Genomic DNA, 12,847 nt, shown 5'->3' with positions numbered 1-12,847 from the left:
ATAAGGCCTTGTATATAATTTATTTCTTACTTATACTTCCTTATATATCTTACTGTGTGGAATTGTGGGGGTCGACCTTTAAAACGACTATAAATTCAATAGTCATACTACAAAAACGAGCCATACGTATTATTAATAAGGCTGGTTACTATGATCACACTAATCCAATGTTTATAAAATCCCATGTTATGAAATTTAATGATTTGGTATATTATAAAATAATGCAAATCATGTTTAGAGCTAAAAACAAAGTCACTCCCAGACTGTGTACAAAGGTTTATTTCAATACAGGAGTGCAAATATGATTTGAGAGATGTTTGTAAGTTTACTGTACAAAAAGCTAAAAAAGTGATTAAAAGGAGATGTATTTCTATTGTTGGGGTTAAATTATTGAATAATGCTAATATAAATGTAAGAATGTGTAATTCGCTTTTGGTTTTCAAAAGAATGGTTTATAAAGCTATTTTTGAAGGTTACAATTGTGAATGATTTTTATTTTGTTATTATGTTTATTTTTGGAGGGTAGCTTAAATTGAAAAGAATGTAGGATAGGCATATATAAGCATTATGCTTCTGCCTGTGCCTTTTCAGTCACTACCTAATACATAGATTGTTGACTTGTTTATATTGTCTAGACTGTTTATATTTATTGTATTGTGTGTGATGACTGAATAAAAAAAAATTAAAAAAAAATACTACTACTACTACTTTGTCTCTACAGGTAAATTCCATGTTGGATTCATAGAGGACCATGTCATAGTATTGCTCTGAGAGTATCATGATGATCCAATGTGGAATTTAAAAATAAAACCCCTTTAAATATCACGTACAGTTAATGTATGTCAAAATTCAGATTGGAATTAAAGGACACCTTTTTGTTTCTATGGGTAAATTCCACCTTGGATACATAAAGGACGATGTCATAGTATCGCTCTGAAAGTATCATGATGATCCAATGCAGAATTTCAAAATAAATCCACTTTAAAAGTCACCTACAGTACAAATATAAATTCAGATTGGAAATATAACTTACAAGCAGTAATTAACCTCATAGCGCAAAGCCCCTAGTGATCGGCATGCCGGCGTGCCTAGATTGCTCAATTCAGACCTTCTGTGCTTCTGCAACCAAATTATGAGTTGAAAACACTAACTCTGTGTTCTAGCTTTATCAGTGGACGATTCTGGACAACTATTCCAAATATGAGTTTCGCAGCACCACCATTGCCATGCTGGTCGTGTATTTACCAAGCACCCCCTCCCTGCAGTCTCATCTGTAACTGCACCCCCACGCATGACACACTGGACAATAGTGTCGATCTGGGCATACATGTAAACATTCTTTTGCCACTAAAAATTCGTATTCCATCATAACAACAAGATAAAGCTAACAATAGCCGAAGGTATGCCAGCACAGCTGTAAAAAACACTGCTCACTGATCACTGAAATAAACAAGATGAATTTTTCCAAATTTATACCATGTCATTCTACTGTCAATATCTGTGACAAAAAATGGAATAAATATCCATATAATAAATAAATATAAATGAATAAATAAACCTTATCATTGGTTTTACGCACTGAGTCCTTTCCAGACGAATCATATATTGTTTTGGACAATCCGTTTGTGAAATACACGCTCATTTGTGACGACTGGGTACCTTCCAAAATAGGTGTGCGTAATATCACACGTTGTTTTCGGTGTTGTCGTCCTTTGTAGTACAATTTGGCTTGAGCGACAGTTAATCGATCCAATAGGTAACAGAATAAGCTTTCTAACGATGTATAATATGTCTAATCTTACTTTTGGAGTAGTGTTTTATAGCTCAGCGTAACCGAAAGTTACGCATGTGGTAGCAGTAAAAGACCCTGCACCTGGCAAAATTTTATCAATGACTTTCGTTATTTCTTGGAAAATACTATTATTCTTGAGAAATTCTGAGCATGGCTAAGGCATATGTTTGCTGATAGACCTCGCTGATATATTGTTTTCTGGGCTAAGTCAGAACTGGGAAGCGACAGGATTCATTCTGTCTCTGTCTCTATCTACTGAACACAGGTAAGATTTAATCGTCCAAATGGAAGTGTTACTGCTGAAAATATTTCCGTTATATATGTTATTTTTAAAATTTAGTGTCTTTAAATAGGTTCGTGGTATTTTAGTATGAGGATATTTCACACTAATGTAAGCATTCGTTAGTTTGCTTGTAGTTTGTGTTTAATGTATGTACCGGATATGACCTCAACTGGAACATCGCCAAAATGTGGTGGACGGTTGAATATTGTTTTAATGTCATCCTATCCCCATACAAAAAAACATCACATACTGTAGAGTACAGAAAAACATACGAGAGTTAATAATTAAAAAAAGCATATTATTCATTTTTGGAGAGATTTCGGATATGTTTAAGGACTCCTACATATTTTAAGCCACTGTGCTGACAGAAAGCTTGTAATTCCCACTTGAAAATGATGCAACAGGGAGTTTATTAAGTCAAACAGTTGATTTGTAGTGAAATACATGTTTATGTTGTGATTTAAAGCAATGCACAATTTAGACATTTTGGATAGATTTGGAGACACCGGGTACACTGCTTACTTTTTGATTCATAGATCTTTAGTAGTTCTGCGTGACCACTCTTCAATTTGATGCACTTGTGGTCAAGGAGTTTTTGATCCAGGACATGTATAGTTTAACCTGCTGTATATTTGCAATCTCTCAGTATTTCATTGCAAACTAAAAAAGCGCAAATTAATTTAAGATTTTTTGTCTAGACAATTGCATTTGTGGCACTTTATTTCTTCCAAAATTATGAATATAAACTCATCTGCATTAGTAATGTAAATTGTACAAATGTCTTGCTTCATTTAAGCCATCTCAGTATTTCATTGCAAAAAAGAGCAAATTGATTTTATATTTGCCTGGACAATTGCATTAGTGGCACTTTAGTTTATATTCATAATTAAGAAAGAAATAATCTAAGCTAGTATTGCAAATGGTACACATGTCTTGCTTCATTTCAGCCATTTTCCAAGTGCCTGTGATACTCACATCTGGAGTTATAAAGCTTAAAATAGGGTACCCCCTAAATGGGCAAGAATTGGTCAGATTTGGCATGTGCACTAAGAGGTTAACAGGGTTCAAGCACCATGTGGCAATTATGAATTTTTAAGTTGTAAGGACACACATTGTATGAGTGGTACAAACTCATCTAATGTGTGTCCTTACAAGTTAAAAATTTCAGTCTCTGCCCCAAAATTTGACATTGTATTCCCTCGCTTAGAGGCCGATATACATGCAAGTCCGGATCATCAAGCCATCGCTTAGCCTGTCAAATGGCCTATGACAACTGATTGGTGGATAGAAGTCATATTTTGTTCAGATATGAGTTCATGATTGTACAGATTATACATCCAATGGGAGACTAACAAAATGCATAGCTTGCTACATTTCAACTTGTCAAGCAACTGCAGAGGTACAGGCATTTTTATTTATTTTTTTCTTACAGCATCAGATGTTAGCAAAAGACCACTAGAATGAATGTACTGTCTAAGGGGTAAGCTCTGCATTTTTTGCCGAGTTTCATGATGATCAGCTGTGACAGACAAATAAAAAAAAAACAGCCCAGTATTTGCCACTGACCGACCATTTTTTCAAACACAACACCAACTCAAATTCACCTTTCGCTAAGCCCCGCCCGCCTTGGTTATTGTTGTCCGTCAAGCTTTTTCTTTCTGACAAAAGCAAACAAGGCATTCTCAACTGTTGTGAATGGAAACTAAATGTTATTCTGAGGTTCACCAGCAGATGGCGCCTCTTCTTCAATACTTCCCTTGTATTGGGGTATTGGGGTTCCGTTGTATTGTCTCCTGTAAGAAAAGAGCAGAGAAGAAGAAACGTTACTACATATTGGCAACAAGGTAATTTGATCCTGTGTGCAGAAGAACGTCATTTTTTTGTTTTGGCTTTTCTTTTTTGTCGAATAAAAACGGAGCCAAATGGACGATAAGACGAACAAAAAATGACGGGTGTGGTAGGACGTATTTCCCCGTTTGTGAGTCAAGAGCAGTCCTGGGAGGAGTACTGTGAAATACTCACACATTTTTTGTGGCTAACGGCATTGACAAAGAGGAAAGGAAAAGCGCTGTTGTGCTGAGTTCGGTGGGGAGCCAAACCTACAGCTTGATGAGGAGCCTGCTAAGTCCGGAGAAACCAGGTGAAAAAATGTACAAGGAGTTAGTAGAGCTGCTCACTGCACATTTCGACCCTAAGCCCAGCGAAATGGTGCAGAGGTTCAAGTTTAATTCAAGGAACCAGAGGGAAAATGAGAATGTTGTTGAGTATGTGACCATGTGGAGGAAGTTAGCACACGATTGCAATTACAGTAATAATCTTAAGGAAATGCTGAGAGATAGGCTAGTCTGTGGGATTAAAAAGGAGGCTATCCAGCGCAAATTGCTGGCAGTGACAGACTTAACATTTGAGAGAGCACTGGCAATAGCTCAAGCCATGAAAACTGCTAATAAGGATGTGGAGGACTTACATGGCAAAGGGGGCGAGCCTATGGGGCAAGTGAATGTGCACCATGTGGCGGGGAGCCGCCATTTTACACCTCGTGGTGGAGAGAAGGTCAGGAAATGCTACTGTTGCGGGAGTGAACAGCACATGGGTAACGAATGCCGTTTTGGGAAAGAAAATGTGCCACAATTGTGGAAAGAGAGGACACATTAAGAGAGTGTGCAAGGCAAAGCCTACAAGGGACATTTCCAAGCCTGAGGAGGGAGGGGGAATAAAAGTAAGACAGACTCACAAATCACAGGGGGCGCATCATATCAGTACATTGTACACACCATGTACAATATGACAGAGAAGGACATTCCCAAGATACACCCCCTCACATTAAACATGAAAGTGAATGAGAAAAATGTGCAGATTGAAGTAGAGACAGTGTAACTATCATGAACAGTGCACAATGCTAGTGTAGCTGATGAGAGACCACAGCATTAAAGCCATGTTCACTCCAGCTAAAAACATACATGGGGGACAGAGTAAGGGTGCCAGGAGTAGCCCAGGTGACAGTGCAGCACAAAGATAAACTAAAAAACCTATCGGTAGTTGTGGTCACTGGGGCAGGACCAAACCTGTTAGGAAGGGGCTGGATTCAGGAGCTGAAACTACAGTGGGGAGCAGTCAACAAGCTGAATGAGAGTACAACACAGACTATAAGAGGTGCTCAGAAAACATGAACAGGTTTTTAAAGAGGAGTTAGGCACTTTTAAGGGGCTGCCTACAAAAATCTATTTAGATAAGGAGGCAGTGCCTAGATTTTTCAAATCAAGACAGTTACCCTACGCCATGAAGCCCAAAGTAGAGGCAGAGTTAGAACGCCTCTTACAAGAAAAAATCATTGAGCCAGTGAAGTATGCAGAGTGGGCAGCACCCCTGGTGCCCGTTTTGAAGCCAGACAACTCAGTCAGACTCTGTGGGGATTATAAGATAACTATTAATAGGGCATCGAAACTGGAACAGTACCTTTTCCCAAGAGGGAGGACTTGTTAGCAAACCTGGCCGGAGGGAAGCAATTCACAAAGTTGGACATGAGCCATGCCTACCAGCAGGTGTTGCTGAATGAGGAATCAAAGAGGTATGTAACTGTAAATACCCATAAAGGACTGTTCACTAGGGCTGTCCCGAACAAAGATTTTCCTAGTCGACTAGTAGTCGTTAGTTCAAGCCATTAGTCGACTAGTCGTCGGACGTTTATGATATTAATTTCATTATTTAAATATATATTTTTTGGGGCATCAGAAAATGGTTTGAGTTCCAGGGCTGATAAAGAATAAGTAACATTGTTAACACTGTGTTACATTACAGAGAAATACAAAACCGCAATAATGAGCCTTTAAAATATAAATTGTACAAGCGCACACACGAAGCGAGCCGCCTGTTAACGACAATGCTAACGGCAAAAGCGGTAATGATTCTGAATGTGTTGGAACAACCAGCAAGGAGACTGAACACTTTGTTAATGTATTTCAACACAGTATAACATCACACAACTTATGAACTTGTAACACCAACACAATAACACAAAACACAAAACAAATGATAAATAAAAAAACAGCCTTTTGTTAAAAAACTAAATTGAAAAAATATGTTTGTTTCTTTTTAAGACCTAAATAAATATAAATTATATAAACAAATTAATTAATAAATATACGAAAAACTGAAACACTTAAAAGAGAAATATCAGTGCAAAAACAAACAGGCCTACGGAGAAGTAGCCTCAACATGGAATGAAAACTTTACATTTTTTTCTGAGGTCAGAATGCAAATAAAAATGTAACATTAACACATTTAACGGCAGCAATGAGTTGGCAGTGTATGATTCGTTTCATGTTTGTGGCCCTGACTTTGAAATGGCTATCTAGTCAGATAAATAGAGTACATGGTCGTAGCCCTAACTTCCGTGTCATTTGTGGAATAGATGGCCGTGCAGAAGATTACAGCGTTCTCAATTCGTTCTACTACCACGCATGCTTTGTACATGGCGAGTGGAAGTCCGACAGCAAACCGGACTCCAGGGAAAAAACTAAAGCTACGAGACAGAGAGTAAAAAACACCTACGTTGCAAATACATCTTTGCATGCAGAGTTTGCATGTCATCATCTTGGGGTCGTTCTTTACACGCTCGAAATGATCCCACACTTTGGATGACTTCCTGCCCGACATAGTCTAATAACTTTTTAACGACAAGGCGCAGCTCCCGAATGGAGTTTGAGGGGGGTTTTTTTCCTGCGACTAACCGACTAATGAAAACTGGGTCGACTAAGACTCTTCTCATCGACTAACGGTTTGGTCGACTATTAGGGGGCAGCCCTACTGTTCACCTATAATCATTTGCCTTATGGAGTATCATCTAGTCCAGCAATCTTCCAATGAACCATGGAGAGTCTATTCCAAGAGATTCCTCGCATGGCAATCTAGTTGGACGACATCCTCCTCACTGGCAGAACAAACCAGGAGCATCTCCAGACACTGGCAGAGGTGCTACAGAGACTGGAGGATGCTGGCCTCTGCCTAAAGAGAAAGAAGTGCAGGTTCATGGATGAGGAGGTGGAGTTTCTGGGATACAAGGTGGATGCGACAGGACTTCATCCACTACAAAATAAGGTAAAGGCCATTCCGGATGTACCAGCACCTAGAGGGGTAACAGAATTAAAAGCTTACCTTGGACTCCTCAACTACTACAATAAATTCCTACCAAATCTGTCAACACTATTAGCCCCCTTACACACACTGTTACGTAAGGACACCAAATGGTAGTGGGGGCTAGAGCAGCAAGCAGCATTTGACAAATCAAAACTGCTCATGCAGTCAGCAGATGTACTTGTGCATGATGCAGGGAAGGACTTAATTCTCTCGTGCGATGCCTCACCCTATGGCGTGGGTGCCGTTTTGTCACATAGCATGGAGGACGGGCAGGAAAAACCCATTGGATTCATGTCCAGGTCACTGGCCCCAGCCGAATGTAACTATTCTCAGCTAGACAAAGAGGGGCATGCAGTAATGTTTGGAGTCCAACGCTTCCATAAATATTTATACGGTAGGAGGTTTACAATTGTAACCGATCACAAACCTCTCTTGTCCTTGTTCAATGAAATGAAAGCTGTTCCACAGATGGTCTCACCCCACATCCAGAGATGGACCGTCACGCTAGGGGCCTATGAATATGTCATCATATACAAGGCCGGGAAATACCATAGCAATGCAGATGCCCTGAGCCGCCTGCCACTGCCAGAGACTCCTGCGGATGCGCCAGAGGACCGAGTGTTGATGATAGGAGACAGCGACACAGCACTGGTGAGGGCCGAGCAAGTTAGAGCATGGACTAGCGAGGATGGTGTATTGTCTAGGGTAAGAGAATATGTGTTAAGGAGGTGGCCACAAGAGGCGAGAAAGGACTTTGCACCATACAGTGTGAGAAAAACTGGACGCTGAGCGTCCAGGACGGTTGTGTGTTATGGGGGGCGTGTGTCATTATTCCCTCACCAGGGCGACAGGCTGTAATGGCTCAGCTACACCAAGGTCATCCTGGGGTGTCACACATGTAGGCACTAGCTCGTAGTTATCTCTGGTGGCCAAAACTAGATGAAACCATTGAAACCCTGGTCAAAATGTGTTGCACATGTCAGGAACACAGGAAGTTGCCAGCAGTGGCTCCACTCCACCCCTGGGAGTGGCCCGAGAAACCCTGGCAGAGGCTGCACCGGGACTATGCGGGTCCATTCATGGGCAAGATGTTCCTGATAGTCATTGATGCCCATTCCAAATGGATGGACGTTTATCTGGTCAGCTCACCTACCTCCAAAGTCACCATTGATTGCCTGCACACTAGTTTTAGCAATCAAGGTTCACCTGAAATTTGAGTGTCACACAATGCACAATGTTTTATAAGCACAGAATTCCAGGAATTCCTAAGTAAAAATGGAATTAGACATGTCACATCAGCTCCATATCATACTTCCTCAAACGGGCTGGCCGAGAGAGCAGTCCAAACTTTCAAAGAAATGATGAAGAAAAGTGCAGAGGGTAGTATAGAGACAAATGTAGCCAAAGTGTTGTTCAACTATAGGATTACACCACAATCCGTAACAATACTCTCACCAGCTGAAATGTTGTTAGGCTGAAAGCTTAGGTCCACACTGGACCTAGTGCATCCAGATCTAAAAGGAAGGACTGAACACAGGCAGGACAAACAAAAAGAAAACCATGACAAATGTGCACATGGCCATCAGTTCAGAGTAGGAGACACAATTCTGACTAAAAACTTTGGAGACGGACCCAGATGGATTCCAGGAGTCTTAGAAACTCAGACAGGACCAGTTTCCTACAGGATAATTCTGGGGTATAGAAGGGTGGTTTGCAGACATGTGGATCAAATACTCCAAAAAAAGAAACAGAAACAACAACAGTGGTTCGCAGTGAGTTCTACTTCTCCAGTTAGCACCCAGGGACTAACACCAATGGCTGACACGGCGCAGGAGGACACTTTTCCCAGCACTGTGAGGACATAACCTCAGGGGCAAGAGCAACCAATGAGACGGGGCAGAGAGAGACTGCACCTCTGGCGACAAAAGAGGAGCGCTACCGAGAGCAGGAGAGTCTAGCTCCCGAAAACCAATGGCGCGGTCCCAGTTCCATTTTCGCTTCCATTTCTTTCCAATCGCGTGCTCTGCCCTGTCCATTTCTTACCAATCAAATCTCCCTGTCTCTCCGGTCTATTTCTTACCAATCGGGTCTCGTTCAGCCCGTCCATTTCTTACTAATCAAATCTCCCCTTTTCTGCAGCTCCATTTCTTACCAATCAGGACTTGTCATGCTCGTCCATTTCTTGCCAATCAAATGCGGCAACGCAGCTTTTAAACACGGTAGAATCCGATGACAGCAGCAGCGTTCAATAATGCAGCGGAATATTACGTTTTTCTCAAGGTAAGAAATTAAATTAAATCGTTAAATGGTCAAGAGGAAAACCAAGTTAACGGTCGTTTGATAGTAGCAGAGACAATATACTTTTATTCTGCCGTCTCGGATAGTAATTTAGCTGGACTAGGTAGCTAACGTTATATTAATGTCTAGCTAGTGTGACGGCCCTGGCCATCTGCCCTTCCTGTTTGTCTAGAACTTCCGGTTTGTAACTCCCTGTTCTGTCTCTTTAAGATCCTGTGCCGTAGGAGCCAGTTTGAGCGACTGGCTCCGCCCTTGATTAGCTGTACCTATGGGGGAGAAGGCATAAAAGGCCTGCTTGTAGTTGACTAGGCCCTCTCCCGATTCTCTGACCCGCTGGTGCCTGGGCACCTCCATTTTGTTTGGTTTTTCTTTGGTTGTTGCACCCTTCAACACCTACACACACTATACTGTTTTCATTGCATCCACCCATGCATACGCATCCTGATTACTGATTCCACACTCCATTTCTTGATCTTTCATTTAGTTTAATAAACTTTTGTTAGGAAAAGTGTTGCTTCTGTGGAGCAATGACAGCAATGACATAGTCATAGAAACTGTAGTTGCATTGTATAGTAAACATAGACTGACAAAATTCCTTGGACTGACAGTGATTCCCTGTTAAGGGACATGAGTTGAATATAAATGAAGTCAGATCACCTGCTGCAGCTCCTGCTCCTTTTGTCCCCACTGAAGTGACCTCACACATATCCTCCCCACAGCCAACACTGAATTTAGAAATGGTAATGATCTCTTTACTTATTTATTTATTTATTTTTACCACGACAACAAACTTAACTAGAACGTTTTATGTTTTATTTGGAATGGCTCTTTTCAGGTTTAAAATTTTTTTTTATTTCCCCATATTCTCACGTCATTCTCTCCCAGTTTGTAAAAGCTTGACCTGGTGGGACACGTAATGCTGCTGCAATGCCAAACCTTAATTTGGCCAAGAAGTCTGATCAGGTTTGTTGGTGCACACGATTTGATTACATGGTTTTGTATTAAATGCAATTTATCTTTGGATCATACTGTATATTGTTTTAATTTATATATAATAATTGAAGCCATTGTGACATATTATGAAATTACATTAGCTGCTGTCTTTTGTGTGATTGTATTTGTATTCCTTCTTACTCCTAACACGTTTCCAGTCCACCTGGATTATCTTTCAACTGACAGTGCTTGTGCATGTTCATTTGTGCATGTATATTTGTGTTTGTCACACTGTCTACATATGCCCTATACTATCAAAGTGGATCTGCTGCAGCTGGTCCTGCACCTGCCCCCACCAGCACTGTAATCAGTCCCTGTGCTGCCCTGCCTGTGTTCACTCCCTGTGCTGTTCTGCCTGCTTCAGCTGATCCTCTGGCTCAATCCCCGTAGAGACAAGGCATCCCGTTGGCAGACCAGAAGACGATTGCAGCTTCACTGTGAGAATACCAGAGGCTGCGGAGTGACCTGAAGCTGTGGTACCAACTACCTTATCTACGACCGGGCTCCCACACCAGAGCACCTTTTCAACCACAGGCACCTGGTGTGGATGCCCTACGACCAGTGGAATGTCAGGTTACATGGTCCAGTGTGTGGACAGCAGCTACCTGGGCGTGGTATTCATAAGAGGGTGTGGTCGGTTCAGGACATCGGCCAATACTACCTTATGATTACCCTCCGGTGCACTGGCTGCAGAGTAACTCACCAGTCATTCAGTAAGACCATGACTGTAAATTCATGCAGAAAATGTGCTCGATTCAGAACTGCCGAAACAGGGTACATCCAGTACAAAGGCACAATATACTGCCCGAACATAGAGACCATGGCAAAGTGGCTAGAAGACATTAAAAAAAATGTAAAAAATATTACTTGTTTTTGCTCTTTTTTTTGTAAATAATATTTGCTGCTTTGTGACAAAGCTCCTTTGTTAAAAGCGCTATACAAATAAAAATTAATTGAATTGATTGATTGATTTGTACATGGTTATTTAATATTATATTTTATTAAATCTTTTGGATAACATTTTTTAAAGTCAATATTGTGAATAGTTTAAAATGAATCCTTCGCATTGATACTTTGTGAAATTTAATAAGATCTGCTCATGCTATATTTTTGTCTATAGTCATATATTTGTGGTTATAATTTGTTTAATAGCTATACTGTGTTTTCTCATTTATGTTTTCAAAGTTATTTAAATAAAAGTGTTTAACTTCTTATATAGTTGATTGATATTGATTGTTTATTGAAAGAGCCTTTACTGTTAATCAAAGGGAACACATTAGGGCTATTTATTGCACAATACATATAAAATTAGTCTGTTTACCATAGATAAAAATAATAAAGTATAAAATAACTAGAGCCCGACCGATATATCGGCCATTATTTGACTTTTTTGACGACATCAGGATCGGCAGTTATGCAGCCGATGTGTCCCGATTTTTAAATAAGTATAATAAACAAAAAAAACATTGATTATTTATCTGTACTTGTCTGTTCGAACGTTGTAATTGCTATTTACTAGAATTATCCAGTAGATGGAGCTCTAATACAAGTGTGAAATAGCTTACGTGCTACTTCTGTAATAAGACGTTTGTCACTCGTGCCTTATCCAATATTCTCCACTGCAAGACTTGTCTGCACAGATTCGATTGCCACAATAAAGGTATGTATATATTTAGTGAAAGTTTTTAATTAAATGCGTTTACATGACCACTGTGTTTATCAATCCTTATTATCAAGCGAGCGAGCTAGCTAACATATTTGGTTCACTTTAGCAAGCTAGCTGGCTAACAAGCCTTTATGAAGTAGCAGTGAGCACATAAGCAGCGTAGGATCTACATTTCCAGAGGACATCGCTGTATTCTCAAATAAATAACCAGCCAAAATAAAATGGTGATTGAATGCATCACACATTTGTTTTTTATCTGAGATAATGTTATTAGCTACTATATGATGCTGTGTCAATAGCCAAAGCGTTATTGCAAGCGAGTGTGTCATCTAGTCAAGCTTCAACGTTAGCAAGCTAACCAGACAGTAAAAACGCAGATAAAACACTTCTAACGTGGATCATTTTAAGCCATGTTATCTAGCTCTGTCGTGATAACTGTTTGGATTGCTGTTGGAGACGTGAATCAACCAACAGTTAGCGCGGGTAACCTGCACGAAAGCGCATTGTAGTTTTTTTTCACGTATATCATCCAGTCAATTTAATTTCATCTAACGTTACACTTGATTCACTCATTAGCTCCGCTAGATAATGTCTTAATCTTTGAGATCATGAAATAAGTAGAAATGAAAAATGATGAGAATAGTAGAAATTAAATAAGAAAATATAATTCATTTAACTT

The 12,847-nt window shown here is 40.1% G+C and overlaps 2 pseudogenes; both read left to right on the top strand.

The window, feature by feature from the left end:
- The first annotated feature begins 1,561 nt into the window (after nucleotides 1–1,561).
- Nucleotides 1,562–6,989, top strand: LOC135259563 (uncharacterized; annotated as a pseudogene).
- On the top strand, nucleotides 5,355–9,076 carry LOC135258537 (uncharacterized protein K02A2.6-like; annotated as a pseudogene).
- Nucleotides 9,077–12,847: the final 3,771 nt, after the last annotated feature.

The sequence above is a fragment of the Anguilla rostrata genome, chromosome 7 (genome assembly GCF_018555375.3).
Source record: "Anguilla rostrata isolate EN2019 chromosome 7, ASM1855537v3, whole genome shotgun sequence".
NCBI classification, from domain to species: Eukaryota; Metazoa; Chordata; class Actinopteri; order Anguilliformes; family Anguillidae; genus Anguilla; species Anguilla rostrata.
Note: the sequence above shows the minus strand (reverse complement) of the source record. Positions and strands in the feature narration are given on the sequence as shown.